Here is a 7245-nt window from a genome sequence, read left to right as displayed (position 1 = left end):
GATTTTTTTTTTCCTCTATGTGGCCGCTCAGCATTGCCCTTTAGTGATGCAACTCACAAAACTTCCATGCCCTGTAGGTGGTCTTCTGTACTTGTGACCCAAAATGCTCATCACCTGGTGTCCACTTTTGGAGCTGGGCTTCTCCACGATTAACTAAGCTAGTTCTTTTACTAGGCCTGTACTCGGTTTAGCAGCGCCTGCCCAAGTTGGCATCCTGATGACATAGCTTTATGGATGGAGCCCAGGGTCGTTTTTGCACCATTATGTGGGATCGGAGGAAAGACTTACTTTATAGAGAGAATGCTTACATACCATAAGAATAGGGACTGCACCTGTGATTCCACTGGTGGAGGAGAAATTTCAGGGAGGAAATCGCTTCCATCTATGTATATCATTGGCCCTCCCTGCAACTTAGTATCTTACAGTCTTAAAGAGTGCTGGCCCTGGATTCAGAAGAACCAGAGTTCAAATTTGGCCTCAGACACTTGACACTTGCTAGCTGTGTGACCCTGGGCAAGTCACCTAATCCTCATTGCCCCCCCACCCCACCCCGAAAAAAAAAAAAAAAGAGTGGCCTAAAGCAGGGCTTAACCTTTTCCACTCATGACCCCTTTTCACCCTAGAAATTTTTACTCGACCCTGAGTATATAGGTATGTAAAATAGGTATACATAACCTTTTATTGTTGCCAAATTTTTCCAACTCCCACATTGTTACACGACCCCATACAGCAGGGTCCAGACCCTCAGTTGAGAAAAGCTTTAGCCTAAAGCACTTAGAAATCAAATGACTTGCGCAGGGTCACAAAGGCATCATGTCAGAACCAGGACTTGTTTTGAACCCAGGTCTTTCAGAATCTCAATTCACTGAACCATGCTGCTTCATATGCAATAATAGTCGAGAAATGGTTTTTTTGATTAAGGCCAGAAATAAAAGCACAGCAGTACTCTTTCTTGGCATGCTATAAATAATAATCATACTAGGGGGCAGCTAGGTGGTGCAGTGGATAAAGCATTGGCCCTGGATTCAGGAGTACCTGAGTTCAAATCCAGCCTCAGATACTTGACACTTACTAGCTGTGTGACCCTGGGCAAGTCACTTAACCCCCCACTGCCCTGCAAAAAAAAATAATAATGATAATCATACTGTCTTATATTCATATAGACCTTTAAAATTTACAAAGTTATTTCACGTACATAAAATCACTTAAACCTCAGAACTCCACTTTAGAGACAAGGAAACTGAGACCAAACAAGATGGAGGAATGAATGGAAAAACAACCAACATTTATTAGGAGCCAAGCACTATACCAGTTGCTGGGGATACAAATGAAAAATCGACAGTCTCTGCCCTCAAGGAGCTCACATTCTATCTGAAGAAGACAGCACAGAAAGGAGTAGACAACCTCAGAGTAGATGACCAGGCCCAAAGGTCCTTGGTTTGTGATGGCAGGTCAAATAGCAATGCCCAGGGCTTAGCAGGCCAGGTGGTAAGGCCCAGTGGGCCAGAGGGAGCTGGAAGGGCCCACACCATAAACACTAGGCCTAATGATCATAGAACATCTGGGGCTTTGGGTTTTTTTCCCTGAAGGAGTGGGAATATGAGGGGAGGGAAGTTAGTGTGCAGATCCACAGGGGAAAAGGGCAGCAAAGTCAAAGGGTACCGTGGCACCAGCTCCTCCTGGACACTTAATTCAGGCTTTTTTTTGCTATACCTATTATTTCATCAGCCCTGGGCAGGGCCTCAATGCCTGTTCTACTCCATATAACCAGAGTTGCTTTGATGCTCTATAGGACAGGAAGCAAGGAAGTGGGAAGAAGAGATTGTGATAACCAGAGGAGGTAGCTTCTCTAGTGGCAAGTGGTATAAAGGCCTTTTCTTCTAATCCTACACCCCCCAACCTTTGTCCCCTTTCCTATACTAGTTTCTCCATCTCCTCCATCTCCCCCCATCAGAATTCAAATGAAAATTTCTCCCTCAGGTATTCTTTTCTATCCCTCAAAGCACTTATAAAGCAGAGCTAAGTCAAAACAAAGCTCTTTCCTTTGGGGTCCCATCTTGAGAAACTGACATTTACATACATCATATTTGATTATCACAACAACCTTGTAAGGTACGTGCGGCAACTATCTCCATCCCCATTTTGCAGGTGAGGAAACTTGAAGCTCACCGACGATACAATTTGTAAACAGTCACACAGATGTTTAGTAGTAAGAGAGGCGGTGTTGGAACTCCCGTTTTACTGATTTCTGGGTCTAGCCCATTATCCTCTATGCCTTGGTATTTCTGCAGATTCTCTGATCTAGCCATGTCTGGGGGCCCACAAAAGGGGTCAACCACTGTCACCCTCACTGTTCAGTTCACTCCCAGGTACAGAGCCAAGGGTATATCAGAGAGCTGAAAGCCCAGGAAGCAGAGAATGAAGGGGGCACATTTTTAGCTTGACAGGAACCCAAGTCATTGTTCGACCTTACGGTAAGGTAGTAAGAATACTGGATTAGGAATCCTAGCTTCTTTCAAATCAGTTTTGCCTCTTCCTTCCAAAAAGCCTTTCCTAACCCTACCCCCCACCCTGCTAATTTTCCCCTCCTCAAAAAGAGTTACCATGTATTTTTTTTTTTTTTTTGCGGGGCAATGGGGGTTAAGTGACTTGCCCAGGGTCACACAGCTACTAAGTGTCAAGTATCTGAGGTCGGATTTGAACTCAGGTACTCCTGAATCCAGGGCTGGTGCTTTATCCACTGCGCCACCTAGCTGCCCCTACCATGTATTTTTAATATACTTCCTTATGTACATGTTGTTTCCAATAATAAGCTCCTCAAAGACAAGGGCGGGTTCATTTCTAGTGCCCATCATCCTAGCACAGATCATTCTTTTAAGTAAGTGCTTAAAAAATGTCTGTTGATTGAAACCTTGGTTTGAATCCTAGGTCTGCCACAGGTGACCCCTGTGACCTTGAGCTTCTCTGGACTTGGAGTTGCTCTTTAGAAAGCTGAGGCTTGCTGACAAACTGATCTCTAAAGTTCCTGGCCATGCTAAAATGTTTCGACCCCTCCCTGTTTAAAATGAAGGCAGTTACCACTTAAGTTTTCCACTAGCCTTAAGATGCTGTTTTTCAGAAGTCCTGAAGAATCAGGATCTGCTTACCTTTAGCATTAGCAGGCATGTGTAGCACATATCGTTAGAGTATGTGCCAAAGGAAATTTATTTATTTTTTTTAGAGACAAACATTTACTGAATACTCATTCATAAAGGATATATTTTATTCATCAAACAAAAAACTAAAATTTAACTAAGCTCAATTTTTCAAAATTAACAAATGAACTTTAAAAGTATAAACTTTGCAAAGTGCTCCTTTTAATCAAACCCTTTCCCTTACCCCAAATAGAAGATAACTTTTTTTTAGCCTTACCTTAAAAAAATACCACCTGGACCCTGTTCCCCTGTTCCCACACTTTGCCTAAGGACCAGGGTACATCCTTTTAAAGTTTAATTTTTTTTAGATTTTGTCTTATTTGCCTGAACCAACCAGAGCCCCAGCCAGAGTCCCACACTAAAACAATTTGGCCAGGCAAAATCAAAGGGAAAAAAAAAATGTCTAATTGGTTTATCCCTGACCTGGTTACAGGACATCCTAGGGGAGGGGAGGGGAAGAGGGCAGACCAGCCACCTAATCAATCCAGGAACCAGGTTCTACCTCGTAGATGCAGCACCACTAGAATATTCCAGGCAAAACCTCAGAAAGATTCAGGAGGAAGATTTCGGAGGGGGTCCTGACTTGCAGGTGACAAAGTTACTATTAGACAAACCTGAATCTTCCTCCTGCACCAGAGAAGAGGAAGGAAACAAGAGAAGCAGCAACAGCTGCAACAACCTGGTATTCCCAGAGACTGGGAAAGACTCCCCTGTTGCTGCAGGCTTCAGATCCCAGACAGCCCTATCACAGCAAGAGGCCTGGGCATAGCCCAGTACAACCCATACACCTGCCTATGTATCACCAACCACCTTTTGGACATCTCAAACTGCACGTCCCACGGGCCCCTCAAACTCAACATAGCAACAACTCATTTCCTTTCTCCCCAAACTCTTCCCTCTTCCCAACTTCCTTACTACTGTTTAAGACATCACCATGCTCCCCCCATCACCCAGGCTCATGACCTGTGTCATCATCCTTCACTCTCCTGTCCACATATCCAATCTGTAGCAGTCATATCTACCTTCACATCTCTCTACTAATCCAGTCACCACCCTGATGCTGGGGCTTTTCATCACCTCAAGCATGGATTGTCCCAAGAGCTTTCTGGTCTTGGCTGCAAGTCTCTTCCCCCTCCAGTTCATCTTCCATTCAGTGGCCGAAGTGATTTTCTTAAAGGTGCAGGTCTCACCATGCCAACTTCCCCACTCAAACTCCAGTGATTCCCCATTACCTCCAAATCAAAGTCCTATTTGGCTTTTAAAACCCTCCACAGGGCAGCTAGGTGGCACAGTGGATAGATAGGGCACTGACCCTGGAATCACAAGTACCTGAGTTCAAATCCGGCCTCAGACACTTAATACTTACTAGCTATGTGACCCTGGGCAAGTCACTTAACCCCAATTGCCTCACTAAAAAAAAAAAACCCTCCACAACCTGGTCCCTTTCCGTTTCTCTCATCTTTTTACACTTCCCTTACTAGCAACACCAGACTTCAAACTATTCCTTACCAGACACTTCCATCTCCAAACTCCAGCTATTTTCACTGCCCCCTGCCCCTGCTCCCCCCTTCCCCCCAGGCCTAGAATACTTCCCCTCTTCCCTTTGGCCTCCTAAGTTCTCTCCAAGACTCAGCTCAAATCTCACCTTCTGCAGGTTATTTTCCCAGTCCCTTCCTCCTGAGATGACCTTCCATCTACTCTGTATGCATCTTGTATGTACATATTTATTTGCATGTTGTCTCCCCCACTAGAAAGGAAACTCCTTGAGGGCAGGGACCATGGTTTTGCCTTTCTTTCTTCGCCACCCTAGTACTTAACCCAGGACCCGGTAAATGGTAAGCACATACTATAAATGCTTATTGACTGACAGATGGTAGGTGGCAGAACTGGGACGGGAGCCCAGGTCTTCCCACTATATTGGCCAAAGCTCTTTTCTCTGGTGGTCCAGGTGGGGAATTTACAGGAAGTCAGCAATCTTTTCCCAAAGGGCCAGCTGACAGGCCCACTGGCCTCATTTCAAATTGGGGTGGGAGCTTAAGCAGAGACTAGGAGTCAAAGTCCTGAATTCGTGTCCTAGGCTTTCCCCTCTTCTCTGTGCTGAAGTCACCAAACTCCTAAGCAGGGGAAGTTTCTGCTGAGAAAGCATTTTGCTTATGTCCAACATGCTGTAGAAAGGCATAATCACTGGGCTTAGGCGATTTGAATCAGGGCCAGAGAGGAAGGACAGATGCACTGGGAGCGGGAGTTGTTGATCATAGTGGGCCTGGAGAAGCGCAAAGAGGGTGATAAACTTGATACTCCGGACTCTTTCCACCAGCCACCCCTAATTAGGGCTGGGGCCCTGGCCCTGGCCCCTCCTAGCTCCTGTTCTGGGAGAACCAAATAGGGCTTCGCTAAACGAAACCATCTTGAGTGCTAACCCCAGCCAAATGAACCGCCACGGAGACTTCTCTGATTTTCCGGTTCTCTCCTGCAGCTGGAGGCAATTAGCTTGAAATCTGATGGAAAATCAGGCAAAGAGAAAGGGGGAGGGGGTAGTATAGAGAGCAGGAAAACAGGGAAGTATTGAGGAAAAGGGAGAGTAGAAGACGGAGTGAGTCCTTGGGGAGGAGAGAGAAGCCAACAAAAATAAAGGCCCAGGGACTGAGCAAGGGGGCTGAGGTTAAGAAAGATGATGTGTAAGTGAAACTGAAAATGAAGTGAGGGGAGAAAACGAGGCGCCTGAATCCAGTCGGGAGGACAGGAAATGTGAGAGGAGGGGAGGTGAGGTGGAGGTGGAGGGAATGGGGGAGGAGAAGGGATTGGCCCAAGGAGGCCATTCTCTAGGTTGGGGTTGGATCCTTATGACTCCTCACTTCTGAATTTTGCAGTTGTCCAGGGAGAGAAGGAAACTGGAGAGATTTTCCCACCCTAGGCAAGATGTAAAAAGGGATTTAGGAATACCAAAGAAATGACCTTTCCCAGCCTGGGGGTGGGAAGAGGGGGCCCGATTTGGATTCCAAAGGATTTAAATGCGGGCAGGTGAGGAATGAGTAGAGCCGCTTTATGCTCCTTATGCTCCCGGTAGGAAACCTCTCACAACCAAAAGACCTTTAATCTTGTACCCTCCCAGGTCTTTTTTTTCTTCCTCCTCCATGCTGTAAAGTAGCCATGAATGTCAGGAATTTGTCACTATGTGCTGGGAATAACTCCCTCCCCAGCTGCCTGCAATCTCAGCCACAGGCCAGAGAGCCAAAGGGAGAGAAAGCAGCTAGAAGGGAAGAGGCTATTTCCCAAGCCCACCTGAGCACTCAAAATCTGGAGACCATCCCCAAGCACTGGACATAGCCTCAGGGAGAGGACCAAGTCCCCCCTAGGCCTCAGGGCAGGGAGCCATCTCATTTAGCTTCCCAAGCACACACAGCCTTCCTCCCCCACCCCCCCACTCCTAAATGGGGCCCTGGCTGAGACTGCCACTTAGATTTCTGCAACTACGCACTCCCAGATGATGGGAAAGCCCTGGACCTTGGGAACGGCTCCAGAAAAGAGAAGTGACCTGGCAGTGTTCTAAGTAATGGAGAGAGAGCAGGCCCAGAGACCTCAGCCCAAACCCACTCACAATAGCCCTTCCCCTTTGGAGACTGCTATTCATTACTGGCCCTGCCACCCTGGGGTGACAAGAGGCTGCCCCTTCTAAACCTTAGAAGGATTAGTCTGGTGCGGATCAATAGCAGAATGAGTCCCAGGAAGCCACATGTGGAATTTGTACTTAATTCTCTCTACTCTCGTCCAAGAACCAATTACACAGAAAAGCTCCCAGGCATGCAGACCACTTTCTCACACACCCACAGCCTCACCCGAGATGTGTCCCAGACATTCTTGTAGAACCTTACTCCATACCCTTGTCAACGTGCAGCCACCCCCACAACATACACTGGGGTACACATGCATGTGGGATCCCATTTGCCACCAGAGGCACAGGAAGGCACTCACACACCCACACGTTCTTTCACACGCATCTACTTCCATGAAGACCAACCTTAAGTCTCAACACTTCTACCACTGCAGTTAA

Source organism: Dromiciops gliroides, chromosome 1 (assembly GCF_019393635.1).
Source record: "Dromiciops gliroides isolate mDroGli1 chromosome 1, mDroGli1.pri, whole genome shotgun sequence".
Lineage (NCBI taxonomy): Eukaryota > Metazoa > Chordata > Mammalia > Microbiotheria > Microbiotheriidae > Dromiciops > Dromiciops gliroides.
This window is presented reverse-complemented; position numbering follows the sequence as displayed.